The sequence below is a fragment of the Anser anser genome (genome assembly GCF_964211835.1).
Source record: "Anser anser genome assembly, contig: HAP1_SCAFFOLD_125, whole genome shotgun sequence".
Taxonomy (NCBI): Eukaryota; Metazoa; Chordata; class Aves; order Anseriformes; family Anatidae; genus Anser; species Anser anser.
Window position 1 is genome coordinate 246,663 of NW_028153497.1, and position 12,370 is coordinate 259,032.

Genomic DNA, 12,370 nt, shown 5'->3' on the forward strand with positions numbered 1-12,370 from the left:
GGCCGGGAGGACCGCGTCTCTATGGTCGCAGGCAGGAGTCCCTGCGCCAGCTTTATTGGTGAGCAGCGAGGCTGGGGGGGGGAGGGGGGCAAGACAGCCTTAAATAAAATACAAATATAAAAAGTGTTATAAATGGCTGTTATAAATCCAAATAGGATTACAATCAAAGTTTACAATTTATTAAACGAATAGAGGCAAGCAAGCAGCGCTGGGTGCGCCGGGAGTCTCTGCTCCCCCAGGACGCACACCTGTTACGTAAGGCGGCTGGTTTTGATGCTCCCAGGCTAATACATATTCATTACTACTTCGAGAAGAGGCAGGGTTATTAGAATTGGTTTCCGGAATCCGAAACCCCTCCCAGGGGCGCCTGCGTATCAGTCTCTGGTGGTCTCTCGGGGCTTGCTCGGGCTGAATGCTGGTTGTCTTCCTCCCAGGCTTTTGTCCTTCAATTGTCCTTCATCCCCCCCTTCCTCCTCGTTTGGGAGCCTCTGCGCCGGATTTCAGAAACTCTAGCAACATCCCCTGCAGTAGTCAGCACTTTTCCCTAAAAACCCCTTTGTTCTCTTATCACCTAGACCCGGGCCTCGATGTTAACCCTTCAAATCCCTTAGTGACACGAATTGCTGGACCATTCCTTACAAAAGGAAGGATAAAATATGTAGAGGAGCAATGGCACACGCGAAAGCCCAGCGCCGCGGGCACAGGCAGCGAAGGTTGACGGCAGAACAGTGCTCGGTTTGAACACGGAGAGGGAAAGCGAGGGGAAGGTGGCCGAAGCCGGCCGCAGTCTCTGAGCTCTCCTCCTCCTGATTGTTTTCTCTCAAAGCCATTTCTGTCTGTGTGCGGGCACCCGGAGCCGGCAGAAGTCCCCGTGAAGTCCTTCGGCAGGACGGAGGGCTGCGTGGGCTCCAGTGAGAGAGGGAGTTAGGAGAATCTTATCAAGTAGAGATAGAGCGCTGACGGCATTAAACTAGGATGCTACTTAGTGTCTTTGCTAACTATGGTGCATTGTGCCAATTAACTAAAGCAAGAAGCCTTGGGCCCCTTACCAAGGTCAGTCTCCTAATAAGAGAGCGAGCCTATCTTAAGAAACTGGGAGAAACTGGTCCTGCAGGTGGACAAGAGCCAAGGAGCAACTGAGTCTGTGCAAAGACAAGAGGTCAACTAGCGGTGACGAGGAAGAGTCATCAATCTTCATGCCCACGACCTCCCGTGCTGCCCAGCGCTGAATAAACATACCTACTTTACAATCTCACTGATTGTGGAGTCCGTTTTCCGCAAGTCGCCAGCAGCAGTTTCTTCCGCAGAGGTTTTCCCAGAGCCGCTTCAAAGCTTCCCTCGCGGAGCTGGGGCGTCGCAGGGGGTCATCAAAGCACGCACGTACACACACACACACGCACACACACACACACACAGGCGTTGTTGTCCAAACAGAAAGTATTTACAACAAATTCGACAAGCGGTTTTCCTCTGCCAGCAGCAAATGCCTGAGGGCCCCTACAGCTTCACAAATCATAGCACAAAGAGCCTAAAGTTCCTCTAAAATTTAGGGAAATAATTCAAAATAGATCTGCTAGGGGAAAACGATCACTGGCGGCAGGGTACACAATACACCCGAGCCTCAGCTCTCCTCCGCAGAGTCAGTGCCCACGCCCAAGTGCGACGCTGATGGCACCCGAACATTTGCTGTAGCAGGCAGCAGAGCCAGCAGCTCAGGGGAGCAATTTTAAAAACCAGGAGGCACTTAAACCAACCCTTAATTGACCCAGTTACTGCAGGAGAGTCCCGACTACTCGCCCTGGAGTCCTACTGTCACCAGCAAAAAGCACCAACCAAAGCTTGGGGGAACTTTGGTACAGCACAAGAGAAGGGAGTGGGGGTAGCGTAGCCGTATCGCAGAGCTGCTGCTTTTCACACCATTTTATCATCCCTGATAATTGAAAGTAAGGCCGGGTGGGCTGACCCCACCACCACCACTCCTGGCAGCATGTTTGGTCCACAACGCTAGAATAATTATTCTGCTCCCTCCCGCCCCTACAGCTTCATCATCTGAAAAGATTACAGTCAAAACAATGGCATACACAAATAAAAGTCAAGAGTTGACATAGTAACTCCGGGATTTGGGTATCAACTGTCCGAGAAATCAGAACACCCAGGCTTCACAATGTGCCCAACATCGAGCTGTGCCAAGGGGGGGCGGAAGGAAGAAGCTTTCCGTTTAAGCCTTCAGAGCATCGCTCCATCACTACGTCAATTCACAGCCACCACAGCGTGCCGATGGACATCTTTCTGTGCCAAAAGAAACAAGTGCTTTGTCCTCTTGATATCAAAGGTAGCCACCTATAGTTACGGAACCATGCACAAGACCTTAACTCTGACCAGCAGGGAAACTTAGGACAACTGAGTGCAGATCCTGCCAATTTCTACCAGTTCCAACTGTGCTTTAAGTCTCATTGCAAAGCCTCAGTTAGAAAAAGGATCACCTCGGGGTATCCAACAAGAAGAAGAGTTGTTTTTTTTTTGTTTTTTTTTTGTTTTTTTAATATACCATAGGACTATGCAGTTCAATCATCAATCATCTTGGAAAGCTCAAGGAGGAGGTCATCCTCATCCTTCCCTGGGTCCAAGTCGAGCTCGGCTTCCAGTATGCCGTCTGAGAGTTCCCAAAGTAGCGTCTCTAAATCCTCGTCTACAGATACGGGCGCGTTGCCTGTGGAACTCAGCCGGCGTGTCCTTGCTTCTTCTAGCTGGGAAGAAGCTGAAGTCGAGCTTGAGAACTCCATTGGCTCCACAGATTCTGCCTGGCTTCCAAGATGTGCTTCAGGTCTTGGCAGAGCAAGGAAGAGAACAATCAGTATATGCCATTTCTTAACGGGAAATCCCTTTTCTGCAAACCGGCTCTTAAAACCGTAGCCAACCCCTCCTGCACTTCAATCTTACCCAGGGATTGTTATTCAATTAACCCAGGGCGACATTTAGAGCCCAATATATTAGCAGGTACATTTTTCAGTTTGGGGGTTTCTCTGTGAAGCCAGAGCACCTGGAGTCTAGCAAAGATGGTTCAATTGTTGTAGCAAGAGGCACTTTGCCACCTTGCTTAATTTTCCTGTAAAAATGTTAAGAAGTCTCCATCTGCAAATATCTGTTTGCTAAGTTAGTCATTTTTCCCACGGCACACTCAGCAGAGTTTGCTCCCCACTACAGGAAGCTGATCTGCAGCCATCACTTCCCTCTGCTCTCCCTGCACTCTTGTCACCTTGTATGTTTGTTCGGGTGGCATTCTTGAGGACCAAAAGGCAGAGGACACTACTCATCATTTATCACCTCACGAGGAAGTAGGAGAACTTCACCTCATCCTCATTTAGGTATTCAGACAGAGCAAGAAGTCACTGGAAAGCTGTACCGACTTGCAGCATTTAAAGAAAGTAAGTCTAATTAAGCATTCCTGCTAGCTGCTAGAAAGTCATTTCACGTGACTTATTCCTCTGATGGATTTGGGCTTTAATTATCTCAGAACCCTCCTTTTTTCCCCACGTGTGACAGAACTTATGTTTCACTGGGGATATACACCGATTGAGAAAAAGAACAAGTTGTGGTCATCACCTGTTTTGGGGATTTTCTTCAAGTCTGGTGGCTGGGACGTGCTCCAGCGTGGCTGGAACAGCCTAGAAAGCAGCAAAACAGTATTTAGGACTCATGGGTAAAAGATTCCTTACTAGCTTTTTCCTCCATGCTGCTTCTCCTCTGGCATTGCGGAGCCTTAGCCAAAATACAAAACCAAGGTGCTCCTGAAGAAAGTTAATATTCACTTGGAGGTTACTAATGATCTTGTGTCTTTTAAGAACACAGCATTAATGGACAAAATCCTCCACACCAGAGAAATCACAGAATCACAGAGGACTAAGTAAATAGTGCCATTAATCTAATAAATATGGAAGGGTACTACAAGAATTCTGTAGGCAGCTACTGGATTTAAAAGGAAACAGAAAGCCTGTAGAACTTTTGAGTTTTCCATCTTTTCTCCTAGAGGACGGTGTAAATTTTACAAGGGATCCATTTCTGCATTAGCCCCTGTCCTTACCATAGCTGCTTTTTTGGCTGGAGGTCCCATTGTGTCAGCGTCAGAGGCAGTCCGTGGCTTCACAGCTGCTACAGCAGAGGGAAAACTGCCAGGTGCCTTACGTTTCAGTGCCTTCTTCTTGGGGGAAGCGACTTTCCCATCCCAAGGCTTCGCAAACATGTTAAAGTTGGCTAGAGTAAAAGGAAGAGAGAACTGATACAGTCTTGCTCTGCCTCATGAAAAATCCACGTTCTCTTCCTCATTTCCACGGCCCGTCTACACAGTTAACTGTATTTGGCCAGCAGAATTACACTGCCATTGCCTGGATTCTCAGCAATATCTTCCACATAGTAAACTCCGTCTACCAACAATCCATACAAAGGAACAAAGGAACTGAATAGCTACAGTAAATCATAATCCAGGACGAGGGAAACTCAGACACAGAGCGATCCCAAGTGCAAGCAATACTCTAAGACGTTGTATGAAGTCTAGTAAGATTCACAAATGTTGACAGCTTTTGTATTTAAAGTCTTGCTCCCTCTAGGAAAGGAAAAGCAGCAGGTATAGTAAGACAAGAGAGTGTATGCAACTGTTGTACCAGCTTCCTCTCCCCTGCAGTGATGTCCCACAAAATCTATTAAGTTGTTCTACAAAATCCAAATTTGTAGAGTCATATTCTAGTCTCCCATTCCTGACCTAACATCTGGCTGGCAGGAGAAGAAACGAAAGAAAGCTGGGTACTTGTTTTCTTTGTGTGTTTATTTCCTCGTGTCCCATGAGACAGAGAGAAAGGCTACAATGTGCAGTGCATGCAGCCTTTAAGCCCTCCTTATCTCCCTCACACAATCTCATTTTACAAAGTTGATATAATCTTAACAACGAGGCCTTTGATCCTCTGTCATTTTTGACAGAAACTGGCCCCCCACATTAAGACGCTGAAGCATGCTTTACAAACACATACACGTGTCAAGTTAAGCAACACATGCCAAAGAGGAAGGTGAACTTGAACTCAACGCAGGGAGGACTTCATACCATAAACAGATGGCAGAAAAAAACAGAATACCAAAATTAGACTAAAAAGCCCCTCAATGTGTTAATTTTCTAGTGGGAAATACAGAATACCATCACGTAATTAATGAAAACAGACATGGTTGCATGTTCTGGCCCTTCTTTGCCTTTGAACTTTGCAGCCTTAAACTCTTTTATCCTCTGCATTGAAGGAAAAAGCAAAGCAGATCCTGAGCAAACGGAACTTGCTCAATATGGGAAGCACCTCACCGGGGCAGGTATTAAAGCATCTTATTACCTGATAGCTTTGTGTTCCATAACGATTTCTGCCCGGCTGGGGCAGGTCCAGGTTGTGCTGGGGGAGCTGGCACATTTTCTCCACTCTGCTGCATCCGCAGAGCTTTCTCGCGCTTTATTTCTTCCAGGGTTTTAACACGCACTTCTCCTTCTGGCTTGGCTTTACCTGCCGGCTCCTTCGACTGCACTTTGCTGGGCCCGGAAAGAGTGAGCACGCTCTGCTTCTTGGGCTCACCCTCAATTTTTGCCCCTGCGCTGGGATCTTTGGTTTTACCATGCCATTCAGCCTGGGCTTTGGCTTGACATTCTCGTCTCTGAAGAGCTCTCTCACGACGGATTTCCTCCAGTGTTTTCACATGGACCTCTCCCTTTGGCTTAGCAGCCTTCCCTGTCATCATCAAGAAATGAGAAGCGCCAACATTTAAAGAGAGTCCAACAATAGTTTAAGTCTCCAAAATTTGTCACAGTACTAAGGAAAACTAAGCCTGAGCGTTCCCAATAACGCATCTTAGGACAATAGCCTAACATTCTCCTCCTCCTCTGAGCCACTTGTTGTATTTTGAAGACCAGCCCTATCCAGAGAGAGTTGCTACACAGAAATGCTAGTTTACTTGATTACTTTTTCAGACTGCATTTCAAATTCCTGCTCCCGGCAGTGGCTCTATTCTAATTGTATATGATGGTTCACAGAAGCAGCTTAAAACCTTGACAAGGCACAAGCGGAAAATAAACACACACCTAGAGCCAGATTTCTGATAGTGGCTGTCAGAAGAGCTTCAGCACTCGAGCAAGAGGAATCAGTTCTTTGTTTTCATTTGAATTCCTTTTTAGGGCTGTATGAAAACGGTCTAAGTTCACGGAAAGGAAGAAGGAGAAAGTATATTTAATAGCCAGTTGTTACCTTTCGCAGTACTAGTCCGTTGAGAAGGTAATCCTAGCCTCTCCTTCACAGACTTGGGAACTTGAACTGCAAAACAGAAAAAGACCAAATTAGGGAGGCTGCATAAACGTCAACTTTGTGTTCACATTCAAAAACAAGGCAGGAAAGGTAACTTTGAATCCCGGTGATTAAGACCTCAGCCAACATGCAAAAAGAAACATCGCAGGAAAAGGACAAACAGAAAGCCTAACTACAAAACCCGTGAATCACATCCAGATGCCTGTTTAGTAGCTGTACCTCTCTTTGGTGCTTTGTCAGCATTTCCCGGAACCTCCACCTTCTTCCCCAGCCTTTCAGCAAGGCTGCGCTTCACCGGAAGAGCGCTTACATCAGCTTCAGACAGAGAAAACAAGGAATATTTTAAGAACATTTCTTTGCAGGAAGATTTGAGAACAGTCAACCACAAGCTTCTATTTTTCAAGCATATTTTCATAAAATTGCCTTTCAGCTGCTAAATGGTTTTTTTGCCATTTCTGCAGTCAACACAGATCTCCACTGCAACGCATTTTCCTCTCATACGTCAAAAATACTCTTCAATGCAGTCATATAGAGAAGGCGGCACCTAAATAACAGCTCATAAAAAGTTCTTACCCACGGAGGCTTTCCGTTTTCCTTGTTTCTCAGCAAGATCTAGTCGAACCACAGGTTCCTCCCCTAAAACAAAAGTAAAATTTTTCTATTTCATAGAAACCAGTAGCCAATAGAAATAGTATACTGTTAGCCCATGTCCAAAAAAAACCCAGCAAGGCACTGTTTTGACAGCTAAACCACACAAACTCATATTTCAACTATAATTAACTTAGAAAAAGTATCCATAGTCTCAGTGTTTGCCTCAAATTCCAGCTGAATGTAGTCGAGAATGAATCTGAGTCTGCTTGACAGCTATACTTTTTGCAGAACAGAGCTGCATAAGCAAGCAGAATATTATTAGGTACAAATGCTGAGAAATATTCCTTTCTAAGGTGAATGTCTATGAGTAGAAGTACTTCTTCACTTCTTTCCCTTTCAAAGGAATTTGCACAACTCTAAACAATATAATTTATACACAGACTCCTATCGCACTACTGTCCACACGTGCCACTGTCAGCCTCTTTAAAGCTTCAGAAATTGCTTCTTACATAGCACTGTCCTCTAGAGCTCTTTCTTCTCGTTACTCTCCTGTTTTTCAGTTATCCCCCTATTTGCATACTGACACATTTTTTTCTTTCTCCTGCTACTGCACTTAACCTGAGCACCAAAGCTTTCCAGTACAACCAGGGACTTTCAGCATAAAAGCATGTTTTGAACAGAAGGCGGCAGCACCAGGAGGCTAACAGGGGTGAATTGCCTTCCTTCTTGCTTAACCTTCCAGTTTAGGAGTAATGAAATCGAAACAAAAGCATGAATTATTACCTTCCTCTGTAGACAGTGTCACAGTTCTCACCACTGTCCGGACATTTTCCTTTTCCGGAGCAGGAAAAATCATAGAATCGACGGGAGGAAGAGAAGATCTTGAAGGACCTTCTGCTCAGAGCAAGCAAAACATAAGGAAGTTTACCAAACAGAAAAAACTATCACGAAGAACAAAAAACTTTAATTATTCATTACTGTCAAACATACAGTGACCAGAGCATGCAAATAAGAGAGGTGACTAGTTTGCCTCTGGTTGCCCTTGGAATTCCCATCTAGAATACCAGCTGGCTGAGAATCAGGTTGCTCGATGCCCCCAGCTAAACATGGAAGTCTATCCCTCAAGCAGCTCCCAGCCACCATCACCTGCCATTCTGAAGCCAATCAAATTTCACTTCTTTGGCAAAATAGTTGGATTCACCAAAGCATAGCCAGCTACCCGGTATTACTGGAAGAGGTTTTTTTTGAAAGAAAAATCATCACACAGGATGAAGGTGAACCGGGTAAGGAAGCAGGGAATATTAACTCACCACCGTGTCTCTTAGTTTTTTCCTTCATTTTCTGCAATTTGATTTCTTCAAGTGTTTTTATTCCAAAATTCAGACCGTCCTCTGAAAACAGAAAACAGTTAATGAGACTAAGGCTTAGAGGCACTCACTGAGGATCACAGATCCTCAGGCTTCTTAGTGCTCAGGAACTTTCAGAAGTATTTAGAATAAAGCCTGTCAACACTCCTCACAAGTGAAACAACCATAGAATCAATGGCATTTTGCCCCTCCTTTCACCCTTCAGGGTAAAAACTGTAGTTTTAATTTTAATCCATTTACGTGATATTAGATCCCTCTATCGTTAGATATGGCTTTCAACAGTGGTTGCCAGGCTGCACGTGCAGCCATTTAAACTCCATGCTGTGACCCTGTTTTGTTCTCCAAAAGGAAAGAAAAGCAGTTCAACTTTCTGACCCAATGGGCACATGATGGTATCAGGGAGAAATGAGATCATGGAAATAACCGAGTCCATTCAGCACCCCTACATTCTGTTGTGTTTTTACGCCACATTGCTTTTGAGTTAATTGTCAAGTTATCCTGCCGATTTATCCTACTACAGGTGCTGGAATACCTTGTTTAGCAGTAGTAGCACTGGCTTTCCGAGTGGAAATCATCCGTAATCCATTTTGGCCTTCCTCAGCTGGTTGCTGGACGGGAGTTTTAGTTTCTTCTCCTTCCGCAGAAAGCTGGTCTGAAGGGGAAAAATCTATTCAGTTATGCATAGGCCAGATTGTTCGTGATTATGTAGCTCATGCAATGACACTTCAGTCCATGGTTCCTATAAAAAAGTTGGTTTTTTTTTGTTTTTTTTTTTTTTTAATACAGCTACACTGACCTGATGAACTCGTAAGTAGACTACCCTAGGACAAAACATCTAGGACTCTAGATTCTCTCTGCAGCTTTAACTACTACACAACATATTACTCTTCAGACAAAAAAAAAGGAATTTCCTTCCTAGTTTCACATAGAGCTTTACACAACAGACCAGCTAAAGCCAAGAGTGGTTCTAAGCTTTCCTCCAACATTTCAGGTTCTGTCCACTGACTGCCAGACAAAGCCACCAGTGACCTGAGCGGACTGCCTGCCCTATCGCTAGTCAGACCTCAGGTCATCTGTGATTTATACATTCATTTACAGCACAAATTCCTTCCAAGAACCAAAGACTTACACAATCATTTACAGCACAAATTCCTTCCAGGAACCAAACCATGCTCACCATCATCATCTTCATCATCATCTGCAGCATTGATTACAACTGGAGGGTGTGTAGGGCTTGGGACATTTTCCGAGTTTTCCACTTTCATCACCCGCCTTAGCTATGGAGAGGGATTGGACTGGACAGAAAGTTTGTTTTGCTGCAGTGACATCTGAGCCACTTTCAAATCATCGTCCGCGGACTCAGGCGGACTTGGCAGTGTAGCTAGAGGAAGAGGAGGATCATCAGTAATATGGCAGTTTAAAACTTTGACCACAATGCACGAAGATGGTAGCTAAGGCAGATAACCTGCACAGGCAATGAATGCAGCATCTCCTTTTGCCCATCCCGCCACTGTTTACACCGTGAACAATGACTTGCCTTCAAACAACAACACATCTCCCTACCACCCAGCAGAAGACGAAACAACAGAAAGCAAACTGCAAGGCAAATATCACACAAAGCAGAGAGAAGCTGAGCATGAAAGCAGAAAACAAATACCAGCAGTACAGCAGCAGTACACTCGGTTTAGCTGACCACCTAGGACTGCAGACCTTTTCCTGCACTCACAAATGAACGGTTACCTGATGTCTCCTACACTATTGGCACCCACTAAGTAATATGCAAAATTAATTCTTCAATACTTAAAGAAAAAGGACCTAAACTCACTCTTGCTTGGTGGTAAGAAGACGCCATCGATGTAACGTCCCTTTGCGTGATGAAAAGCACAGTTGGCTTTCTGACAGCCTACTGGCTGCTTCTCCCAGTAGCAGGGAATCTCAGCGCGCTTTTTCTGAAGACAGAAAGAAAGACAAGCTCGTGATAACATGCACCTAAGGTTTGCAAAGAGATGCACAGTTCCAGGTCACGACAGCGATAGGGCTGTCACAATACAGTGCTGAAACATCATTCCAAAGGTCAGTTTATCACGGAAGTATAGTATTTCCGGGCATATTCACAAAGTTTGCAGAAGCTGTAACCACTATGCACGTTTAGCCTTGTCATCATTCAGTTTGAGAAGACAGGCACTCTCAGACATCAGTTTAGGGTGGGTTAAACTAATACACCTAGGATTATACTAGGATTATTCAGAGGGAAAAAGAACATCTTAAATTGCCTACGTTAACTCTATCCAGAACTACTTCTCGGAGACTTCGTTCTTCTGCACCTTTAACTTTCCCCACTGCTTCCTAGCCCAGGCAGCTAGAACAGCATTATCTGAAGGACTCCGGGACACAAGAGACCTGATAGATCATTATCAAGCCTGCTCTCAGGAGGCTAGTACAGCCTGTTTATTACCCCCCTGCTCCAGCAGGTTTTAGCAGTCTAGTTAGCGGTTATTCTGCATCTGTTGAGAAAATACTGTCGGCGTCTAATAAAAGAAAATCTTGCTAAGACATACCTAAGGCATTGATTTTATTTCCCTCTCCTTCCTCCCACCCCCTCCCCTGCTAACAGAAACCAGTGTAATTCCAAAGCAAAGGACTCTGTCCTGCAAAAGCACAATCAGCACACCTACAGCACTGAAAAATGCTTTTGTTGATTTATTTTGAGAACACATCTTTAGGCACTCACATCGATTTCCATGTGTCTGAATCGGCAGACATTCCTGAAACAACGACCCTCCTGCCACAGCGTGCAGACTGTCTCGTTCCCCAGAGCAGCTTCACAGTGGCGGAAGGAACAGTTGTCTCCCTGTAACCAAAAGGAAACCAACAAGGAAAATATAGTACAGCCTCAAAAACGTCCATGCTACTGCCTCAGGTTGCTACGATTGAATTCAGAATCTATCTGGTTATCACGTTAACCAAAGACCAGTGTGCCTCCTCCTCCTACTCTACCCCTTCCTGAAAAAAATGAAAAAAAAAAAAAACAACAAAAAAACAAAGCAAAGCAAAGCAAAAGAAACCCAGCCATACCTTGGTACAGGTAGAATAGAAATAGAAGTAGCAATCGTCTCCTTGTTTAGACATGCCGACAAGTTCTGATAACAAGCTCGGGTTCTCTCCACAGGGACTTCCTCTGCTCTTGGAGAGAGCTGTCTTCACCCTTGCTTGGGCTGAAAGTCTTCCACTGGCTTGTGATCAGTGAAATCTTCTTTTTAAAAGTAACCCTAAACAAAGTACCAACAAGTGAAAAATAATGAGTAACAAGCATTTTTCCAGCTTTCTTCTGTTCATCAAATTAGTCTCTTGAGGAGAGCAATGCCTTGAAATCAGCTGTTACGGGAACTAACACAATATTAAACTAAAGTTCTGTAAAGCTGCCAGGAGCTTTGTCAGCAAGTGTTCTCTTCCACGTCCTCAATAATATGCCTTGGAGCACATCCGGAAGCCTGAAAAGGGAGTCACTTCTTCAAAAACCACCTGATCATACATGCAAGGCAATGATCAACTATGGCTACGAGTAACTTCTACAGAACGCAGTATGACGCATTAAATAGCACGTTCCAGTCACTGTGGGTCTTCGAGTTCACCTACCTGGACAACCTCAGCAAAGTTATCGATCTTCAAAGACTTCCAGTTAACTTCTCCTGGAGGCCGAACCAACACTGAATCCGTGAATTAATGATAAAGGGGTAGGAAGAATTTGCCTCCTCACTTTGCCAAGGGAGCCTCTCATCCACAATTCAAACATAGGATGTGCTTTTAAACAGCTTATAACTAATGGAGGAAGCAAGTCCATCTGAACACTCTCTCAGACTGGAGACAGCCAGGGTTAGTTAGCTCTTCAAAAAATAAAAACCAAAAAAAAAAACACCACAAAACAAAACAAAAACAAAAAAACCCAGTGCATTTAGAGATGAACTCGTGATTCAAAGTGGCTGCAAAAATGAGGCTCCATCTTCCACAGCCAGAAAATTTGACTTTTTTTTTTTTTTTTTTAATTCAAAATTCAGTATGTTCCAATCTCTGGTCTTCAAGATTTCTTCA

At 44.6% G+C, this 12,370-nt stretch overlaps 1 pseudogene across 1 annotated transcript; it reads right to left on the minus strand.

Annotated features, from left to right (window-relative positions):
- Positions 1-5,349: 5,349 nt before the first annotated feature.
- LOC310892062 (zinc finger CCCH domain-containing protein 11A-like) lies at positions 5,350-11,431 on the minus strand (annotated as a pseudogene). The gene is made up of 11 exons: positions 11,357-11,431; positions 11,013-11,132; positions 10,107-10,230; positions 9,459-9,662; positions 8,814-8,933; positions 8,225-8,305; positions 7,698-7,808; positions 6,897-6,959; positions 6,543-6,638; positions 6,267-6,332; positions 5,350-5,753 (listed from the first exon to the last, which is right to left on the minus strand). The product of its transcript is annotated as a zinc finger CCCH domain-containing protein 11A-like (transcript).
- Positions 11,432-12,370: the final 939 nt, after the last annotated feature.